At 38.2% G+C, this 10,682-nt stretch overlaps 1 protein-coding gene across 2 annotated transcripts in view; it reads right to left on the bottom strand.

The window, feature by feature from the left end:
* Nucleotides 1–7,982, bottom strand: part of LOC136843244 (patched-related protein 18-like) — a 46,404-nt gene extending 38,422 nt beyond the window's left edge. Inside the window, exon 1 of one of the 2 annotated variants that reach the window (XM_067111358.1) lies at nucleotides 7,606–7,982. The gene's annotated coding sequence lies outside the window, so the exon portion shown is untranslated. Of the gene's footprint in view, nucleotides 1–3,009; nucleotides 3,119–7,605 lie in introns of those variants that run through there. The other variant, XM_067111357.1, reaches the window with a different exon arrangement.
* Nucleotides 7,983–10,682: the final 2,700 nt, after the last annotated feature.

Consider the following 10,682-nt stretch of genomic DNA (forward strand, 5'->3'; position numbering starts at 1 on the left):
CCTACGTATTTTTAAGAGCAACGACGAGGGGAGCACAAAGGCAGGAGGTACGATAGCATAAACGTAAGGGTGTATTATACCGAGCAGGTTACTTTTTATTTTTATTTTTTTTTCTCATTAAACTAAGGTAGTAATGACCGATGGGGAAGGGATAAAACTGAACGCATGAAAAGACTTGGGCAGACATATTTCCTCCATTTTGATCATTTCCAGAGTGCAAATTTAAGCCTATAATAAATTAGTTAGTGGTGGGATGAGGCAGTGAAAGGTTTAGTGAAGTGAAGAGAGATTATTTTAGGTGCATTATTGTAAGGCAGAAGAGATCACATACCGGATTTACAGGGGGATGGAATAGGCCGTCAGGGACAAGGGGAGAGAGAATGGAAGGCAAGTTATGAGAATATATGGGTACACAGAACAAAGTACTTTAATGAGAATTAGTTGTTCTGTAGGGAAGTCCTAAGTCTAGAGGAAGGTTATCGATCAAACTGACCTCAGTAGAAAGTTGCAAATGGAGAGATACTGTCTGAGGATAAAGCATTTCTTTTTCAGTGGAACGAGTATTCGGACAATTCATTGGGGATGAATGGAAGTGAGGCAGCCAAATAGTTCGAGAGTGGAGGGGGTTGACTGGATGTTTGTGGATGCAGTAAATAAGTTGAAGAACAGAGAAATGCCAGGAGTTGATGGGGGTTATGAGTGTGAAGTTGCAATAGATGGTGAGTGTGTGAATGAGAGTCTGACCAGGTGGGTATGGTATGTCTAGATCAGGAAAAGGCCCAAAATTAAGAACATTTCCCTTCATGAAAGAATAAAAGTAATGGAGGTAACTACGTATTGTAGGGCTTACCATTACTTGGTACACAAATGAAAGTGTATGGTAGGATTTTACCAAAGGACTGATTGGAGTTAAACAGAGTTGGACTAGGACTAAACAAGCATGAATTCGTGTGAAACTGAGAACTTTGAGGGTAAAGAGAAAGAAAAAAAAAACTTATAGAATTAATGCAGATGCAGTAAGGAGCATGCGTGCTTGAATATGTAGGCTGGAGAGTGACTGGTTTGGTGTAAAGGTAGGTCTCTGAGACATGTGTGTTATGCTTCCTTGGCTGTTGAATATCTTTGCGCCTGGGGTGATGTGAGAAGTCAGAGGAAAGGACCTTAGATGTAAGCTGCAAAGTTGTGAATAAGAAATTGGTCACGAATGGAATATAGAGTAACAGATGTTTTGAGATGATAGGTGACTGATTAGGAACAGTGAAGAGAAACTACAGAAACTAGTGATGGAGTCTGAAATTGTTTCAACAGAAGAAAATTTGAGTAAGTGTTTTCAAGACTTAAGGCTTTAAGGGTTAATGATAACTGGAAGATGGAACTATGACTGTTCATGCAGTTGAAAGGAAGTGGTTGATTGGTATGGCAGTTTGATGGTAGGACGAGAAAAGAGACGGGTCATAGAACACTGAAGCAAGAAAGGTAGCAGGGTTTGTGTAGCGAATCAGAGACGATGGAGTGTCTGTGGAATAGATTAGAATAAATGTTGTTGCTATTAGCCAAGGTTATTGGACATTTATTGAAAAAAATATACATCCTTTTCGTGGTAAAACAAGCTTACTAGTAAGCGTGACGAATTCTTTTTGATCGTACATTGTATACGTGAAAACAAGATACGCCCTTCTTGGATTTGTGATTTGTTACGGGAAAGAAGTATTTGCGTATGATCTGGCTTTCGCCTGGCGAGAAACATACAAGAATTTAATCTCTGAACCTTCGTCGAACGATCTGTATGCCGGCCATGAAAACATTTATAGCAGACAATGGTGCTTCCTAATAATGTTCTTATAAACGGACGAACTTATATCCTCAGCCTATTCAACGGATTTTCACACCAGACTATCTCCATCGTGGATGTATTTAGGTAGGGTAAATGAAAACAAAAGTTTCTCAAACTTCGGAACTTGTTACTTTCAGCATGCGACGTCATGTTGAGTCAGGGATTAGTAATCAGTGCTGGAGTGCAGTTATTGCATGCATTTCATAGGTCCCTTGAAATACTTCATAGCTTTACGAATGAAGACAATTATGGCCATCAGCTGGTTGTGTTTCGCAGTCGATGCTTTTGGTAGGGTTTTATCACACTTCGTTAAATATTGGATATATTTCAAAGAAAAGCATGACCATTTTTGAGGCAATCAAGTTTTTAATGAAAAAGACGAGTCAAACGTTAGAATGTTGCATGACAATCGACTGTTCATTGTCTTGACAACTGAAGGGATGACTATTCACTTGATCAGTATAGCCTTGAAACAACTTCAGGGGTCTTGATAGAAGACTGAAATGTATGCAAATCATCTCTCTCTCTATCTCTCCCCAGATATGATTTGCTGTTTGCATGTTATTTCGGTGATTGTTCTGTAAATCATTATGTTGGAAGTTTAATGATTAAATAAATTAATGGCAGATAAAACGAAACGAGTACATTGACTGGCGGTGATTTCCATTTCCATTCAAGTGAGATATTGTCTTTTCGAGAGATCACGGGTCAAGTTTATTTTCAGGTAGGAATGTGGAAACTCTACGGATAATTAACAAACACTTTCATTGAAAAGCTTGCGTCCAAGTGTCGTTAAGGAAAACACGCTGAAATTATGTCCACTTGAAACTTCTTAAGAGGAGTTGACGTCATTTAAAGGCGTCTTGTGTACCTAGTATAACTGCTCATACCAGCATGAAGACATTAATTTCATCACTGTATTTTCATACTTTATAGCTTCAGCTGGGTAGTGTATCATAATGTTTTAGGTCTCAGTTATGAACATTATACATATTTATTGTTTAACATTATAGATATTCATTATATATGTTCACAGTGTCTTGCAATACTTCTAGGTAAGACAAGCTTCAGTGACTGTGGTCGGCGCCCAACATTTTTCTTACTGATTTAAGAACTTAAAAGAATTAAATGCTTAGCCATATTTTCGATATACGGCTGTAAATACCTCTACTTACCGACAGATGAAGAACAGATTATTGAAATGTACAAGCGTTTAGCCGTGGTAGTGGTGTGCAGGAGACTTCCCTCAGACTGGACGTCACACAGACCGTTCGTGATTGCCCGACCGACACGGGAAGCTCGTACACGTACCAAACGCGGCGCGACGCTCAGGAATACCAACATTGATTATACATTACTGCAGCTTTATATAAGTTCATGTATACACATGCAGGTAAATATAAGAATATAGGAAATACGTTTAGTGTGGTCTAATGGATTAAAGGCAAAAAATTTTGACGTCGCCTGTACTGGAAAATCGGTACGTCCGACTGCAATCATAAATAATTGGACTTGTTCAATGTTGTGAGAGCTTGGCGACCTCAGGAATATCGTCGCTTGATGACCCTATGTTGGGGTAGCAGCCTCGGGGTTGGGAATTTTCTTTTGTAAGGAAACCTGAGGATGTTAAAAGACAAGCAGTTTCCAAGCTCAGTGCTACAGAAACATTTACTAATGTAAATGTACGAATGTAATTATATAACCGCTCTGACATAGATTATTGTATGACTGTATTCGGCCATTCACAAACACCTGCATATATATACCTCCCTAGACAGGATTTAGCTCCAGAAAAAAACAAAATATCCGTTAGCACCACATTCATACTACAACAGTTCAACCCCTGAACAGAAAATCAGCGTAAGCGTAACAGTCGTTTCTTACACCTACACAGAAGGCTCATTAGCAGCACATCCATCCCTCCCTCCCAACTACATACATTGCGTCATTTCCCTCTTATCTTGCACGCACGTGACAGAGTGAGAGCGCACGACATATAATGGCGCAAACCTACACTTGTATTCTTTCAGATTTGTTTGTTAAACGCCCGAAAATAATTCCATCAATTTATAAACGTCAAGTCCATAACAATGATCTTTCTGTTCAAGAAAGCCTTCACAGTTCTTAGTCATCTGTTTTAGAAAACTTGTTTTGAGTTGGTGTGTGTGTGTGTGTGTGTGTGTGTGACGCCATCAAGATTTTCATAAAGCGTGCACGTGGCTCCTGTTTCGGAAAGTAGTGCATTTTGCGAACGAAGGCGGTAATTGGGCTGTTGGCAAATCTCGGTTTTAAGTCTGTCATCGCAGTGAATTTTCACCTCCGTGCATCTTGGAAGGTCGAGCAGGAGTTTATAGAGTAGAAAGTAGGCCAAAATATATTAAATACTGCATATTGTTTGACAAGGAGAAATGCCTTCTCTCTCTCTCTCTCTCTCTCTCTCTCTCTCTCTCTCTCTCTCTCTCTCTCTCTCTCTCTCGTCTCGAAACGAAAACGGTATTGTCTTAAATTTTAACCTTCGGATACGTAAGTTATTTCCTTATGTTACTAATAATGATATAATGTTTCCCGTTGATAATATACTGCGACAAATTTAGGAACAGAATTTGGCCATTGTCTTGCGTCAGTGCGCTGTGCCATAATTATCATTATCCAGTATCATATTCATCTTTATTACAAGATAGTTCAGAAACCGGTAGTTTCGAGCATATAATTATAGTATATTCCCTCGCTGAAGATAATATTTTTTTTTGTAAATCATTATTATTGATTTCGATTAAAATTATAATTATAAACGTAGGAGGAACGAGGTATATTTTTTGACGAACTGTGACAATTTGCTTACCAGTTTAAGAAGGTCATATATGGCACGGTTATGCTTCTTGAGGAATATTCTCTCAAGATACCATCGTTAAAAAGCCAACTCTTGGTCTATCCATGGCGCATGGAGACACTTTCGATAGGTGTACTTAATGAAATTGTAAATTTTTACCTTGGAAAGAAAATTCGTACTTTGGAAAAAATTTAATTGTAAGTTTGGACGATATAGGACTTAGATGAAGCAAAGAATCATTCCGTAAATTTTTAAACAGCAATGAACAAGCAATAAGAAAATGCAAATGACGTAAAAAAGACGTTTGTATGAAAATGAATAACAAAGTTTTAAAGACAAGATATGGAAGAAGTGCTCAGCGCCTTCGAGTTTCACCCTTTTGTAGCTGGAGTATAGTACACGAGATCAGCAACATTTAAACGTTATGAAATAGCCAAATCAGAAGGTTAAACTTGACTAGAAGTTGCGCGACGGTAATAAGAGCGTATTTGAGTATTCTCAAAGGAAACTCGCTTCTCTTGTTATGGAAGGATTTAAAGGACGAGGAAGAAGTGGCAACAACGTATTGACCCAAGGAAGCGGCCGGAGTCTCTTACTAAATTTGCTAGACTCTAAAACATTTAATGGTTTTCTTGCTATGTCATTAACTTTAAAGAATCATTGTAGGAGCTTTTACAAATAGTAAGCAACTCGAGATTACCCAGTCTGCAATTGACTCCTGGAGATGATTTTTTATTGTGATCATTTTCACTCTGTTGCTTTCGAACTGAGAGTAGGAATAGTTTGTATATTTCTTTCCAAAACTTAAATGTGCTGATATATTTTTTACTAACGTCGGTTAAACGACAGTTTCGAAAAATGAAATGGGTAGAAATAAAATGTCTGTATTCCTGAAATTTTCGATTATGCACTTAATAGAAGTGTGTCCAACCTCCTTGGTTCGTCCTTATCGTGGCTTCACACTCTGTGGAGTATGAAATGGAACTGCTCTCGCCGTTAACTTCTTATTCTTCTCCGGAATTGCACCCTTAGTGATTTCTGCAGCAACTTAACCTAGAGCTTGGAAATTTGAAACCAATTAGGCTATGATGGGGAACACAATTTCCAAAAGAACCGCTAATGTTACTGCACCTATTATTATTATTATTATTATTATTATTATTATTATTATTATTATTATTATTTGATAAGGAAAACAGATATAATTCCGCCGAAACCTTTCAAGAATCTGTGGAGTTTTCATCTTCTCTCGATTTCTGACGGAGATGCGAAAGATAGTAATGACGAGCCTTGAGTTATGAGAATCGTTTCAGCGATCAGAAAGTGATATGTGATTAGTGAAAAGTCCATGGTTTTTGTGAAGTTACACTTTTAATGATTTCATTATTCTTAATACTCTGCAAACGTTACTTCTGATAATATCTGGACAAAGCATCAGATTTGACACACGGCAATGCCTGGAGTTTGTGTTAATTGAATTACTTTGATGTTTATCTGTCAGGTGTTCTCTGGTTATTATTATCATTAATATTATTGATATTGTTGTCCTTACTCTTGGGAAAACTAATTTTTTTCTTATTTTTCTCCTTAAACATATTTATGTTGGTAGAAACACTCAAGGTAAGGCAGAATATCTATTCAATGCCTCCGTTTATTTATTTTTTTCACCTTCATCGTCTAATCTGTGGCAAGCAAGGGATGCACAGGTTCCCCATAAACTTACAGACTTCTTTGTTTTAGCTCATCCCCTTTGGGTCAGGTCAGTTATCTACGCATTGTCTGATCACTTACTCATCAAGGTTTCCTATGTCTCCCACTTTTTATATCAAGCTGGATAAATGAAAAAAGTTCGCATAATCGACGTTCCTTTCGAACAGCAACACAAAACAAAGCTTGCCATTTCGTCACAAGTAGAAGGCAGTGTGATCCAAGCAGTTAAAAGCAAGCTACGAAGAAAATACGCGAAACACAGTGGCCTTGAAATCGCTCGGAAAAAGGCTTGCGGACAACGGAGGATGGCGCACTCCAGCCTTGCAGGCCGGGAATGAATGGAGAGGTGTGCGAGAGATACGTAGAGGTGTACAGGGCAGAAACGCTGTAATTATGTCATTATTACGTATGACTCAAACCCTTTTGTTTTCATCGTTTGTGCCGTCTCTGTCCTTTGACGGTATATTTATAGTAATTAACAAGCAAAAGTTTATGTTTTTTTTACGCTTGCCGAAGAGAGAGAGAGAGAATTCTGGAGTTCAGTGTAGAAACTTTTGATATCAGCATTTCATGTGTCACTTGACGAGTGCACATGGTTTTATAATTGTATGATAGGCGATTCACTTCATCAGTACACGAGATATTGTGATTTGTGATGCATGGATTTTGACTATACTTGATTTTCGCCAGGCTATCTAGTTTTTGTTGAATAAGTCAATTGGCCACTAAAATGATTGACGAGCTTCCATTAGTTGGGGTCCCTAATGTGGAAATAAAATTTGAGACAAGTAAACAATAAGCCTCTAAAAGTGAATCTCCTAAATAGAACGTGGCAGAGGAGCAGTGCGCTTTGAAATAGCATTGCTGCCTTATTTTACACCTAATAGGGTCAAGGTCAGCTATACGGCTAGAGGAATTATTTCCCAGTTGTACAGTGCAGGTAGGCTGTCTACGTGGAAGGAAAATATAAGTAAGCGTTCAGGAAAATTAATTTGAAAATTTTTAGTTGGTAGCATATTGAATAACATCCTAATCTGGAGTACTTATAATATGGTTTATATAAGCTTTGGAAAGTTTCTGATTCAGCCAACAAAATTTTATTCTATGAATTTTGGTAACTTCCAGATTTATTCCCAGCGTAGGATTTCATTGGCAATGCCGTTCTTTCCAGCGTTGTATATTAGTAAATTAAATTTACCAACAGGATGATATAATTATCAAAAACACTTACCTTGGTCATGCGCGTAATCGTTCAGCAAGTATAAATAGAGTTTTCACGATCTTAACGTAATTTGTGTATGCGCAAAATGTTAAGGTGCGCCGTTAGCTTGTGTTGTTCACTTCAAGGAAACGGTGTACGAAAGAAATATTTTGTCCCCTTCACTTGAATAAAACTGGCATAACTAAAATAGAATAGCAGACCATCGCTCACGTTCCAGCGAGCGTCAAAATCCCGCATCCGTGCTGGAAATGCCAGTGCGCGGAGGGACTTGTTTGTCACAGGCGCCGAGTGACTGACTGAGAGAGCGAGCGAGCGAGGGAAACCAAGAAACGGGGAAGGGAGCGGACCAAGGAGACGGGCAGCGGATGTACTGTACATTCGACGACTGCTGGAATCACCTGGCCTTCTCCTATATACCTTTACGATGCAACGCCTCCTTCACCCCTCGCTCCCTCTTCCCTGCCCCACCCCCCTCCCCTGTTGCAGGGAGCCAAGTTTGAGATAAAGGCATCATTGAATGGCGGGGGCGGACAAGATCGTCATTGGTGGAGTGCCTTTTTTTTTTTTTTTTTTTTTTTTTACAAATTACTGACCTGGATTAGAGCTGTAATAATTTCTCGATCTCGGAAACAATTGCGATTTTATTGTAACAGCCTTGTTCTCTTCGCCGTCTTCCGTTATTTCGTGATCGTCCCCTTACCCTTGAAAAAAAATGATAAACCTAAAAAGAATTAATGTTCGCATAATAATAACCCACTAAAATCAGATGAGAATAGTGTAGCATTTTATTGCAAAACAACACAACCACAAAAATTTTTTTCGAGGTGTGATTTTTTTGCATAGATAAAACAAAGTTCTACACATTGACGAGAAGCATGATTATAAAGCAACCATCATTACAATTTTTTTTTGTTCAAATGGTATAAAGAAGAAAATTTATTGTGTAGAAAACTTACAAAGTACCGCACAACAGGCAACCGGGACGCGCGCGCGCAAAAAAAAAAATACCCTCTATGTGATCAGATTTTGTTAGAATAATTTTCTCAACATTTTATGAAATTTAGCTACAAGAACCCCAAAGAGTAAAAGCATTGCATATTGAATTGCATCCTTTTCTGATTCACAATATGATCATCTAATACAATGATAATTGAAGATCACAAGCACTTGTAATGGTATATTTCATGACCAGTATCAAAGAGGTTGTTCTATTCCAACTTGCTTCTGTATAAGTCGATGATAGGTTGTCCAAGTTTCTGCTGACGAGTTGTAAGTATTGGTGTTCATGATTCCTCTGTGGGTTTATAGAAGATTTGCTCACGAGTTAGGTACACTGCTGCCCGTTCCTTCGCATTTTGCCAGGAGATCAGCACTTGACACCCCTTCATTCACACGACCTCATTAACCTACAACGCAACTCCTCTGGCAGCTTAAATCTTTTGAATGCCCCTCGTGTTCATTATGGTGAATAGGGTCTTGTTTGCTATCATACACCTCCCATTATGTATTATAGTACATTTTATAAGGCTTATTTCTGTTTGTTTCATAACTCACTTTTCCCTCCAGTCAAGATATTTATTCAGTGGAAGCCTTTTATTCAGCGATTGCTTGTTTTGTAGACCTCGCTTCAGCACAGCATTTTGCTCAGCGACCACTAAATGTGATCAAGGCTATTCTCATGCCATGAGGCTGTAACGAAGCAGGAATTAAATCTGCTTTTGAGACGGAATTAATTAACATGGGGAATGAAATAGAGAAGGAACCCTTTTTAAGAATCAAAGGTGTTTCAAATAATTAAGGGAATGATGTTTCAAGTAATGGTCACCTGGACGTTAATCACTTTCGCCGTATGAGTGACAAAGTTAATAAAACTTACTGGCTCAACATAGGTGGTCTCGAACCCTTGCCAAAATATTTTGACATCGGAGGTTCCTCTCCGTTGTCAACTTTCTCAACGTCTCCTAGGAATATGTGTTTTTTAATATGAAAAGATGTGATAACTTGCTGTGGATTTATTTAACTTGAACCTCGAATTCAGCGCGTAGGTGTCACCATCGTTGTTGTGACGCCATTTTACTCTTGATTGTGACCAGTCCTCTCTCTCTCTCTCTCTCTCTCTCTCTCTCTCATTAGGACTGGGGTCGCAGACGGTCTGGTCCTCGCAAATGAAGATTAAGCCTCTTAGTTTTTGCTTTAGCTTTTTTCGATTACAGAAAGAATCAGTATCTTAAACCCTGCTTAGCGCCTCCGCCCCCTTGCCCTCAAAACACACACACTCCCTACAGTATCTTTCTGGAACTTCTGTCATATTCGCTTGTTAATGACAATACCTGGGTTCAAGTCCCAGTCGAGGGTGAAGCAGAAACAAGAACATTATCTTCAAGTTTGGTGTGTCTCTGTTGAGCTAATTAGCAGATTCTATATATATATATATATATATATATATATATATATATATATATATATATATATATATATATATATATATATATATATATATATTATGTATATATATATATATATATATATATATATATATATATATATATATATATATATGTGTGTGTGTGTGTGTGTGTGTGTGTGCGTGTGTGCATGTGTATGCGAAAATGCCTTTGTAGAATATATGATTGGTAGAGTGAATAATAAAAATGTTGTAAACAGCACGGACATGCTTCTATCATTCGTTTTTAAAGCTGTTCAGTATTCCTATTCGCGTATAGGCGCAAGTGACGGGCAAACCAACGATCACATTGACACTGAATCAGAAAAAAGAATGAAAATACTGCGGGAGAGTGAATGATACAAGGGAAAGAAAAGTATTGCTTTAGGGTGAAAATAATGCCACTAAACCGAACATTCTTGGTACCGCTGACCTCAGCAAACTGGATGCAAAAGGATGTTATTGTTGTTGTTTCTTAAGCTTACGTTGTGCGTGTGTGGTAATCTGCTTGACGAGCAGCTGATGTGAACGAAGCTGTTTTTCGAAATTATGAATATTTGTGCAAAAGGCCGGGCGCTTTTATAAGTTGTTTGTGAAGCTGGGCGTTGTTTTAGTGTGTTCTGTTATTAATGCTGAAACCTAC

The sequence above is a fragment of the Macrobrachium rosenbergii genome, chromosome 11 (genome assembly GCF_040412425.1).
Source record: "Macrobrachium rosenbergii isolate ZJJX-2024 chromosome 11, ASM4041242v1, whole genome shotgun sequence".
NCBI lineage: Eukaryota > Metazoa > Arthropoda > Malacostraca > Decapoda > Palaemonidae > Macrobrachium > Macrobrachium rosenbergii.